The sequence below is a fragment of the Rhinatrema bivittatum genome, chromosome 2 (genome assembly GCF_901001135.1).
Source record: "Rhinatrema bivittatum chromosome 2, aRhiBiv1.1, whole genome shotgun sequence".
Taxonomy (NCBI): domain Eukaryota; kingdom Metazoa; phylum Chordata; class Amphibia; order Gymnophiona; family Rhinatrematidae; genus Rhinatrema; species Rhinatrema bivittatum.
This window is the reverse complement of record NC_042616.1, coordinates 783,986,007-784,008,459: the sequence shown is the minus strand read 5'-3', so window position 1 is coordinate 784,008,459 and position 22,453 is coordinate 783,986,007. Positions and strand designations below refer to the sequence as shown.

At 41.9% G+C, this 22,453-nt stretch overlaps 1 protein-coding gene across 3 annotated transcripts in view; it reads right to left on the bottom strand.

The window, feature by feature from the left end:
- Positions 1-22,453, bottom strand: part of KHDRBS3 (KH RNA binding domain containing, signal transduction associated 3) — a 738,992-nt gene that overhangs the window by 547,928 nt on the left and 168,611 nt on the right. The gene's annotated exons all lie outside the window — the stretch shown is intronic.

Sequence of the window (22,453 nt, the reverse complement as noted above, 5' to 3'; positions counted from 1 at the left end):
TTATTGATATTTGGACATGTTTTAATAATTTTTGAGTTTTTAATTGTTGGATATTATTCTGTTCAGCAGCCGTTTTGTAACATTTTTAGTATAGCTTTACAATTATTTCTGTGTGGGGCTCTATAGCAGCTTGGCTTATTCTGTTTTCCCAATAGGAAATGTATTAATGTTTAGGGCCTGGTTTAATAGTTGTATTTCTTAGATAGGGTTGTCACTGTTTGAGTATGCTCCATAATACAGGTGTAACTGTGCAGGTTAGTTTGTGTCCATTATTGCAAATCCTGAGAGTCTGTTAGGTGCTATATTTCTCCAGGTTCACACTGCATGCAGAGTGGCATTTTTTGTTTTCCATTTCAGTTTCTGTCTCCATATTTATAATTTGGTGAAGGGTGTGTGACAGAGTTGAGGTATTTTACTAGTATGTAGGCATTTGTATCAATCTTATTTGCTGTGTTTTCTCAATAGGATAAATTACTGTCTTTTCATAAGGAAGGCATTTATGCCTGGTAGTAAAGGGAGTTTGTTTTGCTTTTACTGAGATGCCATCACAAGCAGAATATATTTTTTGTATGGCGAGTTGTACAGGGTAATGCCCTAGATCTGCTCTGCACTCATTGCTGAGGGTTGAGGGGATTCCTGTGGATGCAGAGTGCATGTTTACATTTAGCCCTGTTATGGTCACATGTTCAGTGTGTCATGTATGTGAGAACCATCTGTCAGGTGTGTCCCGGCCAAAAAAAGGTTGAGAACCACTGATCCAGAGGGTCCTCAATTCAGGGAGATCAATCGGAGTGACACACTCTGGATTACCACAATTTAGAGACACCATTCCTAAGTCCCTGGCCAAAGGATCAGGAGGCACCATTATACAGATATCTTTTACTTCCTCCTTGGGTGTAGGCAGCATGACTTGACAAGACTGAGAGGAGGAAGAGGCAGGCGTCCCACCTCCACAAGACCTGGAGGTCAATTGGATCACATCCTTTGCATATTTGGCCACAGTGATCTACAGAATGAATATGTCTCAGACACTTGCCCTATGGTCTTATTTGAACGCCAAATTGGGTGCCTATAAGCAGTATGAGGGATATGCTTGGCGGAACTATGATGAAGTTTTTCAGGGGAAAAAATGGTGAAAAATTCAGAGGTGATCTGGAGAACCCAGGACATCATTCTGTGGCTCATTCACATGTTGGCACAGGAACAAGGTGCTGAGGCCATGAGGTTAGGCAAGGGTTTTGTCCTTTTTGGGTCCTCACTAGCAGTGATTGGCAGGATAGAGGGAACTTGGCCATTTTGAATGTCTGCTGGCATTCAACAATAACTATTCGCTCACAGATTGCTGCTTCCAAATCATGGATACCAGTGTGGCGCTATCACTACCTATTTTCCAAATGCCTAAATAAAAGTGGAATCACTTCCAGAAAGTAAGGTCATGCTGGTTACCAGGACTCCGATCCCAGTTAATTGAAGGGTAATAGAAGCACGGCTCTAAAGTAACCCGGACTCGCAAGCAGCTAGGACACTGCTGGAGGCATTTTAGGGATAATTTTGGATCCCTTATAAAGGACCGTCTAATACAGTGGTTCTCAACAGGTGTGTTGGGACTCACTAGTGTGTCGCAAAGTCCTGGGAGGTCTGTCACAGAGCCAGCAGAAGGCTTTCCTTATCAGTCTGGGCAGGAGTTGACTGACTTCTCTTTTATTGGGTATGACAGGAAGCTGCTCTTGCTTCCTTCTTCTCTTCTTGGCCAGTGGGAGATTGTTCCCTCTTCCTTCACCCAGATCAGAGTGCGATATGGGCCAAGCAGGACACCAACTTTATCTTCCTGGCCTGGCCGTGAGGCTACTAATACTCTCTTTACCCCATTGAGCCTGGATGTGAAAGCAGGAGTATACCGGAAAAAGGTGTGTGCTCTACAGACCCGCTGCTGCTGCATCCTCATCTTCCTCTCCCTCAATGCTTCTTGCCCTCATTTGCTCCTGATAAAGAGGGAGGGAGACTCTGGAATGGACTGAAGTCTTTTCTGCTGGCTGGGAGCCAGGAGGAGGGAGAAATGTATTGGGCAGGAAGGCATGCGAAGATAAGAGTTCGAGCCTGCTGGGTAGGAAGGCAGGAGAAGATAGGGAGTAAGGAGTCTGTTGGATAGGAAGGGGTGTGGGGGAAAGGAGATTGGGGTTGCTGAGAAGGGAAAGCTGGAGGAGCGAGGAGTTGGGAACTGCAGGGCAGGGAAGAGAGAAAGACGTGGAGCGAGATGGAGATGTGAAGCTGCTGTTGGGGGAGAGAGGAGCAGGGAGTGAGGTTGCTGAGCAGGAAGGGGTTGAAAAAAGTGGTCAGAGGTATTCTTTGTAGGGAAGAGGAGCGGGAAGGGCAGAGAGATTTGAGCAGGGAGGGGAGATGATGTGGGGTGGGGATGTTGGGAATGTTGCACAGGGATATGAGCATGTAAAGGGATGATTGAGTAGTTGGGAAAAGTTAGGGGTGATGGGGGCATGGAAGGGAGTGACTGGGTACAAGCGCCAAACTATATCAGTTTTGAAAATATGCATTTCTTCTCTTTGAACTTTGCTTAATGTAGAAGCAAATATATTTATTTGTTTGTAGTTTCCAGTTTTGTAATGCATGCAGAAGGTGGTCTTGAGGTTTCCATTCCAGGATTTATTTCCACATTTGTAATTTGTGGTCTGTTATTCTATATTTGGTGAAGGCAGGTCCAGCTGTATTCTGGTGTATGTGACAAAGAGGAGGTACTAGAGGTTTGTATCAGGCTTATTTATTTTCTTCTCAACATTATATTGCACTGGCGGAGAACTGCTGCCTTTTCATGGGTAGGGCTATTACTGTTTCATTTCTTGGAGTTAGTACTGCTCAGGTATGGCAGATTTGATAGACATGTACAGAGTGGGGTTTATTTGTATTTTACAATGCACCTGGAAGTAGAGGGGGTTTGTACACCCTGGAGGAGAGGAGGAGCAGAGGAGATAATATACAGACTTTCAGATATCTGAAAGGTTTTTAATGATTCATGGTCGACATCAAACCTTTTACAATGAAAAAAAATCAATAGAAGTAGGGGTCACGATTTGAAGCTCCAGGAAGGAAGACTCAGAACCAATATCAGGAAGTATTTCTTCACGGAGAGGGTGGTGGATGCCTAGAATGCCCTTCCGGAGGAAGTGGTTAAGACTAAAACTGTGAAAGATTTCAAAGTTGCAAGGGATAAACACTGTGGATCCATAAAGGCTAGAGGATGGGAATGAAGAATAGAGCCATAGGGGTGGCTTGCTGGAATGTTTACTACCTAGTGATTACTACCCTTACTCAAAAAAAATCCCTTGCATGGTTAATGCAACCCCAACATTGCTCTCTGCTTCAACGGCAAAGGGAAATGTGGAAAAGAGGATTTGCATTCAGATAACAATAAAAAAAGACTGAACTACACAATCTGGGTAAATAAACAAACGTGGGGGTAGCTTTCTTATTACGGCGGTTACTACCCTAAAACAATTAAGCCTGATCATCACTCGAATGCATACGCAGCGTTGCTCTCTGCTTCTACGGCAGGGGAAAAAAAAGTAGAAAACATGATTTACATTCAGGCAACAACCAACAAGGACTGAACTTCACAATCTGGGTAAACAATTGTGGGGGTAGCTGCTTATTAAGAACATAATAAATTGCCATGTTGGGTCAGACCAAAAGTCATTCAAGCCCAGTATCCTGTTTCCGAGGACAAACCAGGCCACAAGAACCTGGCAATTACCCAAACATTAAGAAGAACCCATGCTACTGATGCAATTAATAGCAGTGGCTATTCCCTAAATAAACTTGATTAATAGCCATTAATGGACTTCTCCACCAAGAACTTATCCAAATCTTTTTTGAACCCAGCTACACTAACTGCACTAACCACATCCTCTGGCAACAAATTCCAGAGCTTTATTGTAAGTTCAGTGAAAAAGAATTTTCTCCGATTAGTCTTAAATGTGCTACTTGCTAACTTCTTGGAATGCCCCCTAGTCCTATTATTCGAAAGTGTAAATAACTGAGTCACATCTACTCGTTCAAGACCTCTCATGATCTTAAAGACCTCTATCATATCCCCCCTCAGCCGTCTCTTCTCCAAGCTGAACAGCCCTAACCTCTTCAGCCTTTCCTCACAGGGGAGCTATTCCATCCCCTTTATCATTTTGGTTGCCATTCTCTGTACCTTCTCCATCGCAACTATAACTTTTTTGAGATGCAGCGACCAGAATTGTACACAGTATTCAAGGTGCGATCTCACCATGAAGCGATATAGAGGCATTATGACATTTTCCATTTTATTAACCATTCCCTTCTTAATTATGTTTTATTAACCATTCCCTTCCTATTACGGCAGTTATACCCTAAACCAATTAAGCCTGATACATCACTTTGAAAGCATATACAGCATTACTATCTGCTTCAACGGTAGGGGGAAGTGAGGAAAACAGGATTTGCATTCAGACATCATCCAACAAGGCATCGATCTGTGCAGTCTGGGTGAACAAGCGTCGGGGTAGCTTGCTTGATGCGGCAGTTACAACCTTTAAACATAAGCCTTATGCTCACCTTTGATGCAACTCCAACATTACTCTCTGCATCAATGATAGATGGCAGGAAATTTGAATCAAACAGATACCAACAAGAGCCCTGAAGTTGGTGGTTGATGAAACAGATAAGTATGGGGAAAAGTTGAAGCTTGCTGGACAGACTAGATGGGCTAATTGGTCTTTTTCTGCAGTCATTTCTATGTTTCTATCTTTTTTGTATGGTGAGTTGTACAGGAAAATGTCTTAGTTCTGCTCTGCACCCAGTTAGGAAGCAGGGGACTCCTGTGGATGCTTATATTTAGTCCCATGATGGTCATATGTTCAGTGTGTCAACCTTATGAGCATGATCTCTCAGGTGTGTCCTAACAGAAAAATGGTTGAGAGCCACTGGTCTAATAGGCAGGACCCCTCAAACTCCAGGTCTGCTTATCGCAGACTATTATCAGAAACAAACTGGAGAAAGAAATCCAGCTGGGTCGTGTCTATGGCCTATTTATCTCCAGACACTTCACTATCATGACTATGTCCCTTTTTGGCAGTAGTCCCAAAGGAGGCAGCAAAATTTAAATTGATATACAACCTATCATATCCTGAAGGTTTCTCAGTGAATGCTCAGTTCATTATCCCTCCTCCAACTGCGCTCTGAAGCTGCTGAGGGACCATGCACATGGCACCCTTATGGCCAAAGCAGAAATTGAATTGGCCTGCTGCCCATCCACCCTGATTGATTTTCTCTTTTATGGTTCCCTTTGAGGGAGCCTATTATTTTGACAGGTACATGTCGGCAGTGTGTTCATCTCATGTGCTTATTTTGAAATGTTCAGCACACTTCTGCATTGGGTACTCGTGCAGCAGGCTGGAGTCGAAAATATTGTCCATTACCTGGATGATTTTTCTCTTTGCCGGACCAGATTGTTCTGTTCTATGCCCACAGCTGTTTCCACAAAGTCATACATGACTAGTGTTTCACTGGCCATAAACAAATCACAGCCTCCAGCTACCATTAACTTCTTGGGAACTGAGCTGCATTCGGAGCTCACAATATCCAGGTTCCTGTGGGATAAGCTCAAGTCTTTAGCTGGCCGAGTGCACAAAGTGGCCTAAATATCCAAGGTCAACCTTAAGCGCATGCGGTCCCTGATCGGCAGTCTGGCTTTCACCACCAGTGTCATACCCATGGGCTGGGTTTTTCTCTGGCTCCTTATCCCGTTCACTAAAGGGTATGCTTTGCAGTCATCACCATACCCACATTAATGCTGCCCATAAGGAAGACCAGGCTATCTGGTCTTGTTTCTTAGATGGCTTCAGTGGTATGACAATGGAGCGACCCTTCTATGGTGACAAAAAACAATGTTAGGAATTACTGGATAGGGAATGGCAAATAAAACAGAGGATGTCATAATGTCTTTGTATTGCTCAATGGTTAGACTGTACCTTGACTATTGTGTGCAATTCAGGTCACTGAATCTCAAAAAAAAAAGATATAGTTGCACTGGAGGAAGTACAGAGAAGGGCGATGGAACAGCTCCCCTATGAGGAAAGGCTAAAGAGGTTAGGGTTGTTTAGCTTGGAGAAGAGACAGTTGAAGGGGGGGGGGGAGAGATATGATAGAAGGGTATTCAAATTACAGGGTTCCACCAATTGTAAAAGCAAAGGTGTCATTTGTTGCTATATGTCCCTGCGACAAGATATATGTAGGTAAAACAGACAATTTAGCAAAAGAATTATCGAACACAGAAGTGCTATTAACAGACCGTGAAAGTAAACTCTTGGTGACACTCTGTAGAACTGGGCCACACATTTAAAGATTTTAAATTTTGTGTTGTGAAAAAAACATACGCAAACTGGAGAGGAGGTAATTTTGATAATACATTAATCAGATGGGAACAAAAATTTATATTTTATTTCAACACCATTTTCCCTTCTGGACTCAATTGTGATATTGATTTAGGTGTTTATCTGTGAACAACTTGGTGTTAGGTATACATCTTTTTATACAGTTGATTCTCCATGTAACTTACACATTTTTTTTTTAATATTTCATTTTTAATCCTTTACATTTTATATTATATTTTTTAGACTATTTTATTCCTTTATTTATTCTTTTGTTTTTACAAACTACTTAACACTTTTTCGCACTTCCCTTTCAGTTTATCACCATAGTTACCACATATTTTCAATTCATAAGTTTTACACATTATCATTTAATACTGATTTTATTCCCTGCTTTTAATTTTGTGATTTTATCCTCCATTTTCTTATTTATTTTAATCTGGTGTTTGCCTTATTTATTTTTAACTAATTTTATTTATTTTTGATCCATTTCTGATTTTTGCTGTCGGTATGTTTTGGTTTGGTTTTATTTATTTATTTATTTATTATCATGAAGGTGCACCCTTTTTATTGTACTGGCATAGAAATAAAAGACATGCTGTTCAGGATCTTTAATCTCCCCGTTCATGTAGCCAGTATGCTTAGTTCAAAATCTCATATTCACCATGAACATGTGATGAGACCTCTCCTTCACCCCTTTCTCCAGTCTTTCTTGCTTTTTAATCATCACTACAATATGCAGACATTGTTCTCTGAGTATTTTCCTGTTTTTGATTTTACTACTGATTCGCTATACAGAAGGTTAGTCACCGGTTTAAACCAGTTTTCTTTTCGACAGGCATTGATCAAAAAACCGTGAGATTTCCCATAAATATTGTTCTGATGCGCTGGACCGCTCTAGAGCGGCAGCACTGCTTGGACACATACTGCAGGTATTTTTTCCCATCAGATAAATATTGAACCCAGCAGAGGTTATTCACCCCCTTTTATTACTATTTTAAGCCGATGTCAGAGTATATGTCGATAATTCAGTTAGGCTAATTTGTATTCAGAATGCAGTATGTTGGTTTTCTATTGTATGCGAGGATCTCACAGCGGTCCGGTGAGGCCCTCGCATACATATTTCAGCCATTATTTTTGTATGTTTACCCACTATTTAGTTAAGGAATCTATTTGTTTAGAGGCTATATAGTATAGATACCTCATGTTAAAGCTGGTGAGATCATAGAATATGTTGACATCTGCCAATTTAATTCCGGTTTCAATCACAGCATTTTTATTTTTGTATTTATTTTTGTTTATTTATTTATTTAGCATTTTTCTATACCGACTTTCCAATAACAAAATTATTGATCAATTCGGTTTACATTTTAAACAATAACAACAATGACAAGTAAATGTCTTACAATGAACAGGTCGAATTAACTTGGATTAAGATATAAGGGGGTAATAACATAATTAACATGAGCGGTGCCTAATATAGGCTAGAGGCTGGGTTTTAATGATAGACTGCCGAAGATAAGAGACTGCCAAAGATCATGTGATTTCTAGAGAAGATCTATATAGTTCTCTAGCGTGTTACCACTGAGGGGATATTGGCAGGGATATTTCGCAGGTTGATGTTATGGGAAAGCTTGGTTGAATAACCAAGTCTTGAGTCTTTTTTTAAATGTAGTGGAGCATTGCAGTGATCTGAGCTCTGCTGGGAGAGAGTTCCAGAGTTTAGGCCCAGCTGTGGAGAAAGCTCTTTTACTTAATGCTGATTTCATCGGTGGAATTTGAAGGTTGTTTTTGTAGGCTTGTCTCACTGGTCTGGAAGATGTGTGGAGTTGGAGAGGGAATGTGAGCTCGAGTGGTGCCAGGTTGTGTATTGCCTTGTGGGTTACTGAGAGCACTTTGAATAGTATTCTGAATTTGACGGGAAGCCAGTGTAGGCTTTTTAAGATGGGTGAGATGTGGTCTCTTTTGTTGGACTTGGTTAAGATCCTCGCTGCAGCGTTCTGCAGCATCTGTAGCGGTTTTATGGCGTTGGCAGGGAGACCCAGTAGAAGTGAGTTGCAGTAATCTATTTTCGTGAGAATGATTGCTTGTAGAACTAATCGGAAGTCTTTGAAATGTAGGAGTGGTCTCAGTCTTTTTAAGACTTGTAATTTGAAGAATCCATCCTTTACGATGTTATTTATGAGTGATCTATAATTCATTTGGTTGTCAAGTATAACTCCTAGATTTCTGACTTGTGGAGTTATTGTTAATTGAGTTGACAAGATGGTACTTGGAAGTGTGTAAGTTCCGTTTTGGGAAATGAGGAGATATTCTGTTTTGTTTTGATTAAGGATCAAGTTGAGGTTGGTGAGTAAGTTGTTGATGGCTTGTTGGCAAGAGTTCCAGAAGTCCAGAGTTTTTTGGAGAGATTCAGTAATTGGAATCAGTATCTGAACATCGTCTGCATATAAGTAGTGGACGAGATTCAGGTTGATGAGGAGCTGGCAGAGTGGCAGAAGGTAAATATTGAATAAGGTTGGAGAGAGTGATGATCCTTGTGGGACTCCTAAGTTGCAGGTGACTGGTGGAGATTCTTCCTTGTTGATCTTGACCTTATACTGTCTGTTCTGTAGGAACGATTTGAACCAGTTGAGGGCCTCATCTCTGATGCCAATTTCTGCCAGGCGGTCTATTAATGTGTTGTGATTGACCGTGTCAAAAGCTGCTGTTAGATCTAGGAGGATGAGAAGACACGGTTGTCTGTTTTCAAGTTTAAGTAATATAGAGTCCGTTAATGAGATTAGGAGGGTTTCGGTGCTTCGAGATTGGCGGAAACCGAACTGCGATGGGGAAAGAATTTTGTGGTCGTTTAGGTATTCTGTTAGTTGTTTGTTTGCAACTCGTTCCAAGATTTTTGCGATGAAGGGAAGATTAGCTATTGGGCGAAAATTGGCTGGGTTTTCAGGAGAAAGATTAGGTTTTTTTATGAGTGGTTTTATGATTGCCATTTTTAGTGGGTCAGGTACAATCCCGTGAGAGAAGGAGCAATTTATGATTTGTGCGATGGGTTTGGATATGATTTTAGCACAAGAGATGAGGAGATTGGTGGGTATGGTATCCTGAGGGTGAGAAGAAGGTTTGAGCTTTTTTAGGATATTTTCGATCTCTAAGGATGAGGTCGGTTCGAACTCCTTAAGGCTAGCCTTTTGTGATGAGACTGCAGCTCGAGGTATTACTGGCGTAGTGTAATTATTATTGTTATTATTAATGGACTGAGTTAGTAGATTTGGTATCTTGTTTTTGAAGTAGGTTGCCAGTTCTTCTGCTTTGCTTGCTGCTTTATCATCTGGTATGGATGTTGGTAGGGGTTTAGTGAGGGATGAGACCAAAGAAAAAAGCGCTCTAGGGTCGAAAATGAAGTGGTGGATTTTTTGTGAGTAAAAGTCTCTTTTTGCTTGGAGGATGGATATTCTGTAATGGTGCATCATGGTTTTGAATGCTGTGATGTTGGTGTATGTTGGGTTTTTCCGCCAGTGTTGTTCTTTTTTTCTGAGATCCTGTTTTAAGGATTTTAGTTTTGGTGTGTACCAAGGTTTTCTGTTGTCCTTGTTTGCTTGAGGAGCTTTGGTAATAGTTGGGCATGTAGTATCGGCCACTTTTTTGGTAATGTTGTTCCAGGACAAAATGGCTGAGTCCGCGTTAGTAAGGTCCAGTTGGTTAAGTTCATCCGATAGTCTGTTGCTGAGAATTTCCTGGCTGCACATTTTTTTGAATTGGATTGTGTTATTCTGCTTTTCTGGGAGTGTAGGTAGGTTTATCTTTAGTGTTGTGTTGATCAGCTTATGGTCTGACCAGGGAACTGGAAGGCATGTAGGGTGAGAGGAAAGAGTAAGTTCCTGGTTAATGAAAATGAGGTCCAACGTATGACCAGCTTTGTGGGTGGGTTCCTTAATTATTTGTTTGAAACCCATGCAGTTTAGTGTGCTTAGGAGAGTTTCACAGCTGTGAGAATGGGGGGATACATCCACATGGAGGTTGAAGTCCCCCAATAGTATCGCTGGTGTGTCGGAGTTGATGTGTTTTACTATATTTTCAATCAAAGGTGATGGATCGGTTTCGAGGTATCCTGGGGTGGCGTATGTGAGCCCGATTTGAAGGTGAGAGGATTTAAATACGGCAAATTCTAGAGAATGTGAAGATATTGAAGTTTGTAGTGACATTCCTAGTGTTTTTTTTGCTGCCAGAAGAAGACCTCCTCCTCGTTTTTTGAGTCTGGGGATTGAGAATATGTTGTACGAGTGAGTAGGGAGTTGGTTGATTGTAGCGATGTCTTCTGGTTTTAACCAGGTTTCAGTGATTGCAAATATGTCTGTGTTTGTTTCTAGCAGATAGTCATGAAGCAGGTGAGTTTTCTTAGTCAAAGACTGTGCGTTCAGCAGTGATAAGGTGAAAAGTGACAGTCCCAGTAGTTGGTTTAAAGGTGAGATGACAATAGGGATGAGTCTTTTTTGTAAAGAGTGTGGTAAGGCTTGTTTTTTTGCTGATGGTCTCTTGAGGTTGTGGATGATGGGGATGGATGAGATCGCCATGATTGGTTTCGTGAGTGAGCGCTGGATGTTGCTAGTTGAGTGAGCGCTGGATGGTTGCTAGTTGAGTGAGCGCTGGATGTTGCTAGTTGAGTGAGCGCTGGATGGTTGCTAGTTGAGTGAGCGCTGGATGGTTGCTAGTTGAGTGAGCGCTGGATGGTTGCTAGTTGAGTGAGCGCTGGATGTTGCTAGTTGAGTGAGCGCTGGATGTTGCTAGTTGAGTGAGCGCTGGATAGTTGCTAGTTGAGTGAGCGCTGGATGTTGCTAGTTGAATGAGCGCTGGATGGTAAAGTGCAGACTGGGCACTGGGTGAGATCTGGATGGCTGCTTACTAAATGAGCGCTGCCATGGCTCACCGAGATGAGTCGGAGTAAGAATGAGTTACTGGACTTCTTTGGATAGATTTGGTTTAGGGGCCTCACAGTGCAGGCACAGGTGCTGCTGTTCTAAGGCGTGTTAGAGATATTAGTCTTTTGCCTGGGAGAAATAGAGGCTGACTGCTATAGGGATAGGCCCTGGGGCACTCCAAGGGGCTACACTAAGGGGCACACAAAGGGGCAAGCCCCTTTGTCGCGCTCCTTCGGCGCGCGGCGTTCGGCGCGCGGCGCTGGGCTGGAAATGATTTAAAACCCCTCAAGGGCTGGCTCCTATTGGAGGAGCTGTGTCGGTGGGCGGGACGTTTGTTCGCTCACCTCGGGGCCTCGCGAGAGGCTTGTCCCTGGTCCACCTCCCCTGGCCCCGATGGGCCTACGCCGATCGCGCGGGGAGGGCCGACCCGGATCGAGGGGGCAGTGCAGGGCGGCGGCGCCGGAGAGAAAGGATCGCCTGCAGTCGTTTTCGGCCCTTTAAAGGGCTCTGGGGAGGCGTCGGGGCTTCCGGGGAGGGCTTAGCTGTGCCCTTCCAAATGCGGCTGCTTTTTTTATTTTTTAAATTCGCCGCGTTTTTGCAGCTGTTTTTTTTTCTCACCTCGGGGCCTCGCGAGAGGCTTGTCCCTGGTCCACCTCCCCTGGCCCCGATGGGCCTACGCCCATCCTTTTCTCTCCGGCGGCTCTCCGGCGCCGCCGCCCTGCACTGCCCCCTCGATCCGGGTCGGCCCTCCCCGCGCGATCGGCGTAGGCCCATCGGGGCCAGGGGAGGTGGACCAGGGACAAGCCTCTCGCGAGGCCCCGAGGTGAGAAAAAAAAACAGCTGCAAAAACGCGGCGAATTTAAAAAATAAAAAAAGCAGCCGCATTTGGAAGGGCACAGCTAAGCCCTCCCCGGAAGCCCCGACGCCTCCCCAGAGCCCTTTAAAGGGCCGAAAACGACTGCAGGCGATCCTTTCTCTCCGGCGCCGCCGCCCTGCACTGCCCCCTCGATCAGGGTCGGCCCTCCCCGCGCGATCGGCATAGGCCCATCGGGGCCAGGGGAGGTGGACCAGGGACAAGCCTCTCGCGAGGCCCCGAGGTGAGAAAAAAAAACAGCTGCAAAAACGCGGCGAATTTAAAAAATAAAAAAAGCAGCCGCATTTGGAAGGGCACAGCTAAGCCCTCCCCGGAAGCCCCGACGCCTCCCCAGAGCCCTTTAAAGGGCCGAAAACGACTGCAGGCGATCCTTTCTCTCCGGCGCCGCCGCCCTGCACTGCCCCCTCGATCCGGGTCGGCCCTCCCCGCGCGATCGGCGTAGGCCCATCGGGGCCAGGGGAGGTGGACCAGGGACAAGCCTCTCGCGAGGCCCCGAGGTGAGAAAAAAAAAACAGCTGCAAAAACGCGGCGAATTTAAAAAATAAAAAAAGCAGCCGCATTTGGAAGGGCACAGCTAAGCCCTCCCCGGAAGCCCCGACGCCTCCCCAGAGCCCTTTAAAGGGCCGAAAACGACTGCAGGCGATCCTTTCTCTCCGGCGGCACCGCCGCCCTGCACTGCCCCCTCGATCCGGGTCGGCCCTCCCCGCGCGATCGGCGTAGGCCCATCGGGGCCAGGGGAGGTGGACCAGGGACAAGCCTCTCGCGAGGCTTGTCCCTGGTCCACCTCCCCTGTTTGTGTTTTTCTTATCAGATAGACAAATATCTAATTAGCAAATAGGTTGTTTTACCACATACATTTCATGTTCAAGCCAGTGTTATTACAGTTTTTAGGGGGTTTTTTTTAGCTTCTTTAGTTTTTATACAGCGGTCCGGCGAAATTTTCATTTCATCGGTTTCAGTAATTTCACAGTGATCCGGCGACACTTACATTTATTTAATACTTCGAATGCACACCGCAGATACCGTTTTTTAATGTTTTTTAGTGAGTTAATAAATCAATCCAATTAGAGACTAACAGATTCATGTTAAAGCCAGTGTCATTACAGACTTCATGTAAATGCAGTTTGTTCATTTCTCAGTTTTTTTCTAAGCAGTCAGATAGGATATATAGGAATTTAAACTCTGGAGATATCAATCAATCGGATGAGAGATTATTCAATATAGATTCCTATGTTTAAGCCAGTGACATCACAGACTTCATGCAAACGCTGTTTGAATATTTTCTTAGTTTTTTTTCCAAGCAGTCAGATGGAATACAAATGCATCCAAACTCTGGAGATCTAAACAAAGAATTGTGATCACAATATTCCAAGCCGGATAATGCACCGACACGGTCCAGATCACACAGGAAGCCGGAATACTAAGGTATACAACGATTGTATAAGTCGCTGTTCACATGCGGCCATCTACATTAATTTGTCGTCTCTATCATAAGCTATTCTTTGCTATGTGACTACTATTTTATTTATTTATTTAAAATACTTTTGATATACCGATACTCAAGACTAGTGTCTTATCGTACCGGTTTACATTGAAACAAGGGGTAACAGATTAACTAGGAAGATAAAGTTACAATGAACAGGGGATTTACAGGGTGGGAGAGTAGAGAGCAAAAGCATACGATTAACATAATACATAGTAACTTAGTTAAGTGTAGCATAACACAGTTTAACATAGGAACGGATGTAGCAAGCTTATACTAGCTTATTACTTATTAAACTTATTACTAGCACCTCTTGTTCTCATTGTTTGAGCAATATTCTCTCCACCTAGCTTGATTCAAGCTAGGTGGAGAGAACATTGCCCAAATTTCATCTTGGAATGAGTTTCCTCACTCCGAAGGCCATCAAATCTTCACAAGAGACCACTGTTCTGTTCGTACGTCTCATGTTGAATGTGAAAGTGGCCCCCAACCCCCTACACTAATACCTAATCCCCACCTCGAGTTACTAGGTGGGCCTACCATAGGGATACAAATACCTGTCTAGGGAGGAGACACTATAGCAAGGCTCGCTCTCTCTCTCTCTCCCCCCCCCCAGGATACGGAAACATCGTGAACCGCAATAAACCTTTACCGGCCTCTAGCGCACAACGTACCGCAAATGAAAGAGGTGTAGCTATTGGCCGCGTTAGGAGCCTCGGCTGTTTCGCGGCACACGATAACTCTTTCCTACTTTACATATGCTCCGCCCCCACTCTGCCCCCTGAATACAACATTAAACATTTGCATTCGCAAATGTTTAATGTTGTGATGTTAACGGCGGTTTGCGGAATTATCTCCTGCGGTAACTCCTTGGAAAATGACCCCCAAGGTGCACCATTTAAATCCACCATTTAATTACATTTTACTATATTTATATTAATTCATTTATCAGCCAGCATTTTTTAACAGTTTTATATACACATCATTTTATCAGAATTTTAAACCATGGGCAGATGTGAGCCACAGTAGAATCAAAAGGCCTATATATGCCTTCCCTATTTATTCACTATTTATCTAATTATGTCTCATTTTTTTCAAGAAGGAACAAATAGAGCATAAACACTATAATCACACGGCTCAGTAGACAGATCGGGAATATAACTTCGTAATATTTACCCTGCTGACATGCAGTAAGTGATTCCTTTATTTCTACTTTTATCTTTTTATTATTTTTTATTCTCTTATTATTTTGTATATATTTATTTATTTATTTTTCTGTTTTAACTATATTCAATTTTTATGTTTCTTTTACCTGTTAATATGTCTTACACATAGAAACATATAGAAATTACGGCAGAAGAAGACCAAACGGCCCATCCAGTCTGCCCAGCAAGCTTTGCATTTTTTTTTCTCATACTTATCTGTTTCTCTTGGTTCTTAGTAACCTTTTGGTTCTATTTCCCTTCTACCCCCACCATTAATGCAGAGAGCAGTGTTGGAACCGCATCTAAGTGAAATATCTAGCTTAATTAGTTAGGGTAGTAACCGCCGCAATAAGCAAGCTACACCCATGCTTATTTGTTTACCCTATGTAATTCAGTCCTTGTTGGTTGTCTGTATATAGATCCACTTTTCTTCATTCCCCCTGCCGTTGAAGCAGAGAGCTATGCTGGATATGCATTGAAAGTGAAGTATCAGGCTTATTTGGTTTGGGGTAGTAACCGCCATAACAAGCAAGCTACTCCCCGCTTTTTGTGAATGCAATCCTTTTTTCCACATTTCCTCTTGCCATTGAAGCTTAGAGCAATGTTGGAGTTGCATTAACCGTGTGTATGTATATTGAATAAGGGTATTATCTCCAGGCAGTAGCCGTCTTACCCGAAAGTCACCCACTCTTCATTCACATCCTCTAGACTTTATGGATCCACAGTGTTTATCCCACACCCCTTTGAAGTCCTTCACAGTTCTGGTCTTCACCACTTCCTCCGGAAGGGCATTCCAGGCATCCACCACCCTCTCCATGAAGAAATACTTCCTGACATTGATTCTGAGTCTTCCTCCCTGGAGCTTCAAATCGTGACCTCTGGTTCTGTTGATTTTTTTTCCGATTGAAAAGGTTTGTTGTTGTCTTTGGATCATTAAAACCTTTCAAGTATCTGAAAGTCTGTATCATATTACCTCTGCTTCTCCTTTCCTCCAGGGTATACATATTTAGATTCTTCAATCTCTCCTCATAGGTCATTCGATGAAGACCTTCCACCTTTTTGGTTGCTGTTCTCAGGACCGCCTCCATCTTGTCTCTGTCTCTTTGGAGATACGGTCTCCAGAACTGAACACAGTACTCCAGGTGAGTCCTCACCAAGGACCTGTACAAGGGGATAATCATTTCCCCTTTCTTACTCGATATTCCTCTCTCTATGCAGCCCAGCATTCTTCTGGCTTTTGCTATCGCCTTGTCACATTGTTTCGCCGACTTCAGATCATTGGACACCATCACCCCAAGGTCTCTCTCCTGCTCCGTGCACATCAGGCTTTCTCCCCCCATCGAATACAGTTCATTCAGATTTCCATTCCCCATATGCATGACTCTGCACTTCTTGGCATTGAATCTCAGCTGCCATATCTTCGACCACTCTTCCAGCTTCCTTAAATCCCATCTCATTCTCTCCACTCCTTCCGGCGTGTCCACTCTGTTGCAGATCTTAGTGTCATCCGCAAAAAGACAAACCTTACCTTCTATCCCGTCCGCAATGTCGCTCACAAAGATATTGAACAGGACCGGTCCCAACACCGATCCTTGCAGTACACCGCTTAAAACCGCTCTCTCTTCAGAGAGAGCTCCATTTACCATCACACATTGTCTTCTGTCCGTCAACCAGTTTGCAATCCAGGCCACCACCTCGGCACTCACTCCTAAGCTTCTCATTTTATTCACCAATCTCCTGTGCGGGACCGTATCAAAAGTTTTGCTGAAATCCAAGTAGATGACATCGAGTGCTCCTCCTCGATCCAATTCCTTGGTTACCCAGTCAAAAAAGTCAATCAGATTTGTCTGACAGGATCTTCCCCTGGTGAATCCATGCTGCCTCTGGTCCATCAATTCTCCCAACTGTAGATAGTTCACTATTCTCACTTTCAACAGTGACTCCATTACTTTTCCCACCACCGAAGTGAGGCTAACCGGTCTGTAGTTACCAGCCTCTTCTCTGTTCCCACTCTTGTGAAGTGGGACCACCACCGCTCTTCTCCAATCACTCGGCACCACTCCCGTTTCTAGGGATCTGTTGAACAAGTCACACAGCGGACCCGCCAGCACATCTCTGAGCTCCCTCAGTATCCTGGGATGAACCTCATCAGGCCCCATGGCTTTGTCCACTTTCAGTTTACCCAGCTCTTCCCATACATTCTCTACTGTAAATGGAGTTACATCTACTCCACTCCCCTCCAGTTTCTTATTAACTAGCGATGGTCCTTCTCCAGGGTCCTCTTTAGTGAACACAGAACTGAAGTATTCGTTTAATATTTCTGCCATTTCTTCGTCTCTCTCCACACATTGATCCTTTCCACCTTTCAATTTCACTGTACCACTTTGAACTTTTCTCTTTTCACTGATATATCTGAAAAATGTTTTGTCACCTCTCTTTATGTCCTTGGCAATCCTCTCTTCCGCTTGACTTTTTGCCATCTTGATTAATTTCTTTGTCTCCCTCAGTTCTAACAGATATTCTTCTGTGTGGTCCTCCCTTTGAGATATTTTATATTTCTTGAATGCTGTTCTTTTGGCCTTTATTTTGTCAGCCACCTCCTAACACCAAGTTGTCCTCTCCAGTATATCTATAACATAACTTGAGATCATCTTTGCTGTTACTGTTGTCAATTTGAGTAACCATCTCTACATACATATTTGATATGTGATCTGTTAACACATCTCGTTGTTCTGTTTGTATTTTGTGGTCTTCTGCATACCGTTATGATGTCTTCACACATATACATGTTTTCATGTACAGTTTTATAGTCTTATGATTTAATATGTCTGTGATGTTGAAACATCCATGTATGGTTGATTAGTTCTCATTTGTTTTTGTATGTGTGTTTTAATTTTATATTCAATTTGAATTTGAATTTTAGTAGCCCCTGAGGCAGCTCTTGACAAAGAATGAAACTCGGCCAGAGTTGGGCAAGATTTCAATAAATGTCTCTTTCATATATACCGATCTTTACTGCTATACCCCAACCTTGGATTGGCTTCAGATTTGTTTTTTTAATACAGGCTGGAAATGGCGTCTATTTTTTTAAGATTTGTGACGGTCACTGGTTAACTGTCGCTATGGTGCAGGAAAAAAAGGCCCGCTATGGTTACTTGATGTGGTTTTGTTTTTTTTAAATTATCCTTCACAATACTGGGCAGAGCATTCTAAAACTGAAATATACAGGAGTAGGTATCCTTTTTCATAAAGATTTTATTTTTTATTTTCAAGGCTGTTATAGAGACCCTGAGGGCAGATTTATTATAGTGACAAAGTAGAGAAAGTTTTATACTCTGCTCTAAGTTTATGCACCAAATCTACAAGGTCCCTGTTTTCAAATTTCATTATATTAACGGAGACATCTCTAGGCTCCTTAATTTTGGGGGGAGATTTAAATGCTACCTTAAATCCAACCTTAGACTCTTCCTCTGGCACCTCTATTGATACCCAGGGAGGTCGGCATAGTTTAAAGTATCTTATATCTTAAGCGAACCTAACTGATGTTTGGCGTTCCTATTATCCGAGGTCTCGCAATTATACCTTTTATTCCAGTCCACATAAATTCTATTCCAGGACAGACTTATCACTAGTGGATAAAGGGTTAATCAATAGAGTTTGCTCGCAGATGAGGATTTTTTGGGGGCAAATTAGAAATATTATCCATTCCTAACTTGACATTAATGAGACTCCTGACATTTATTTATTTACATCTTTTTACTATACTGACGTTCAAGACGTAAATTCTTATCACTGTTCTATGTAAGACATTATAAACTATTCTTTATATTGTCATTGTAATTGTTGAAATGTGAACCGAAGTGATTAGTAACTTTGTTACCTGAACTGCGGTATATAAAACAGTTAAATAAATAAATAAAGCACGCCGGTTTACATCGAACCAAAGTTGGAAAAGTTACAAATAACAAGTATCTTCAAATCAATATATATAAAATCAATAAATTTAAAATATAGATGAGAGAAAGATGTATAACAAGGGGGATGACATAACATAACAAGGGCTGATTAACAATAAAGTAGAAGAAACAACTAGATTACAGGCTATCTCTGCACGTGGTGCGGATCATGAGTAGGGGCAGAGTAGCAAGGGGGGGGGTCAAGAATTTGCAGTCGTAGTAACAAGCATTGTACGTTAACTGAAGTAGGAGTCCGTGTCAGTGTTGCGGGATGTTAAGGAAAGGCTTGTCTCCGGTGGTCATCTGGGATTGTCTAAAGGCTGTACTGCAGGCCACTTTATAGCTAGGGCCACTTATAAGAAACAATTTAATGATCGGGAAAGGCAAGGGTTATTGCAGCATCTTTCTTCCTTGGAGAAGTCTCATAAGGGATTGCTTTCCTTACAGGAATATCAACAGTTAATTAAATGCAGATTGTGGCTGGCTGAGATAGAACAGCCTTGATTGCCCATAATATGGAATTAGAAAACCAGAAAAACTTCGAGGGTGACAAAAAGGCAGGCAGATTATTTGCAAACAAATTAAGAGGGAAGCATATTCAAAATCATTTAGTAAAAATTAAAGAACAGAGGTTGTGTTTTGACTAGAAATCAGGAAATCAGACAGCGTTTTTTATGCTTCTATTCTAGGCTTTATAGCACCGATTCCTCAATTACACAGAAGGCCATTGATGATTACCTATCTGGAGTCCTGTTACCTGAGTTAAAGGAATTACAATGTCTACGCTTACATAGGGAAATAACCACGATGGAAATTATGCATACGATCAAACAGCTTAAGCCCGGTAAATCTCCAGGGCTGGATGGGTATACAGCGCGTTTCTATCAAACATTTGCTGAGCTGATTACTCCCCCATTAATGAGAAACTTCAACTCCCCCATTAATGAGAAACTTCGAACAGATTATGCTCTCTCTCCACATTCCTATATTGCTGGTATTACGATTTTAGCCAAACCAGGACAGGATCCTGCACTCTGCTCTGCAAGTCATACTGCCCGATTTCATTATTAGCAAGTTTATTTATTTATGTGTTTGTTTATTTATTTAAAATCTTTTCTATACCGTCGTTCAGTATATTACCATCACAACGGTTTACATAGAGGCACATATAGTAAATTGTACATGTATCTGTTCCTATTAGCAGTGGAGGTGCCTTATAAGCTCGGTAACAGTTTCATAATAAAGGCTATATGTTCAGTGTTGTTTAATCTGACCTGTGACTACAATAAAGACTATTAGTTTATACATTCAATTAAGGGTGTAGTAAACAAACCATGACGTACATACATATAATGTGCTAGTGCTGTATAAAGATTTTGTGTGTACAGCTTTCAGCGTTTCTCTCTCTCGCTCTCTTTGTGAAAAGGCTTCTCTAAAGAGCCATGTCTTTAAGCTCTTTTTGAATGTCTTGAAATCTCTCTGTAATCTTACCTCTGTGGGCATGGTGTTCCATAGTATCGGCCCGGCCAATGATAGTGCTCTTTCTCTGGCTTGTGTTAGTTTTGCAGATTTTACTGAGGAGATAGTTAGGAGGGCTTTGTTGGCAGATCTCAGGTTCCTGTGTGGGACATGGACGCGGAGTGCTGTGTTTAGCCATTCAGCTTTCTCGTCGTGGATTAGCTTATGTATAGTGCAAAGGGTTTTATATTTTACCCTGTATTCAATTGGCAACCAGTGTAGTTCAGCCAGTGTTTCAGTGATATGATCTCTTTTTCTTTTGCCTGTTAAAATTCTTGCGGCTGAGTTTAAGTTTTCTGAGGACCATTAGTTTGGCATATCCTTCTTTGACTTTTAATGATATGTGTTGTTTGAGGCCGAGTTCAGTGTCTATTATTACACCGAGGTTCCGTACTTTCTCGGCTATTTCAATTTTCTGATTGTTTTTTAGTAGTATCGGAGATTGGATGACTCATGTTTTTTCGTTCAAGATAGAGGAATTCAGTTTTTTCTATGTTAATGACTAGCTCCATTTGATTTAGTAGTTTTTTAATGATGTCAAGGTACATGATTGCTAGGTTTAGTGTTTTTTCCAGTGAGTCTTCGATTGGTAGTAATATTTGAATATCATCAGCATACATGTAGTGTATGATACCCATGCCCGCTAGCAGATGGCACAGTGGAAGTAGGTAGATATTAAAGAGTGTGGCGGAGAGTGCTGATCCTTGTGGTACTCCAGTTACTAGATTTATTTTCTCTGACAATGTGTTTTTTATTTGAACTTGATAATCTCTGTTACTTAGGTATGATCTGAACCAGGCTTTAGTTTTTTCCATTAATCCAATTTCGTCAAGTCTTTTTAGCAATATGTCATGATTTACTGTGTCAAAGGCAGAGGATAGGTCAAGCATTAGAAGGATGTAATGTTTACCGTTGTCAAAGCATCTCATTATGCTGTCAGTCAATGAGAGAAGTAAGGTTTCGGTGCTGTAATGTTTGCGAAATCCGTGCTGTGATGGGTACAGTATATTATTGTTGTCTAGGTGTTCAGCTAATTGTTTCTGAACGATTTTTTCTATTAATTTTGCTATTAGTGGCAGATTTGATACTGGTCTGTAGTTACTCAGTATAAGTGGGTCACTGTTCTTTTTCTTTATTATTGGTTTAATTATTGCTCCTTTTAGGTTATCTGGAATGGATCCCTCCTCTAAGGAGAGGTTTATGATTTTTGTTAATGTGGGGGAGACTATGTTAGCTAATTTTTTTATGTCGTTAGTTGGTATGGTGTCAATTATATGTGGGGCTGGGTTTATCTTTTTTAGTATGGTTTCAACTTCAGTTTCTGTTGTTTCCTCAAATGTGGCCCAATGTGTACTGTCCCTTGTGTGCATTTTGATGTGTGCAAGTAATTTGAAATCTACATTTAAGATACTGGTGGACAGACTCGATACTCTTTTGCCTGCAATTATTCATCCTGATCTGTTGGGCTTTGTCTCTGGCTGGCTGGCTTCTGACAACGTACAAAAGGTTATGGATATTATCTGGTGGGAATATAAACAAAAAGATCCATTTTTTATATTAGCTGTAGATGCAGAAAAGGCTTACTTTTTTAGGTAAGTGGTTAATATATCTAACTCTCAGGAAACAAGTACTAGATGAAAGATAACTTCAATGTATAAACATTTACAATAAAAAATGTAAAATCAAGAAATATGTAGAAAAAATATGAAATATGTAGAGAAAATTACAAAAAATTTCTTATTTCAAAAATATATACAATGAATTTCATAAATATCCCAAATAGTTTTTTTGCAAAAAGGCAAATGCAAATACATGGGTATACACCATACAATTATAACTGATAACATCACACAAAACACGACTCACTCTTATGCATCCATCCTCATACACATCCTCCCAAACCATATGAAGAAAATAAAATGAGTCTTCAATCATTTTTTTTATTTTATTTTTTTTTACTTTGTTTACTCTTCAGGACCTCAGACTTCATATCGCTATGATATTAAGTCAGAGGGTGCACAGAAAAGCTTTTCTGTGCACTTTCCCAGTGCCGGAAGAAATTAGCAGCGACCATTTGCATGTTGAGGGCGCTAT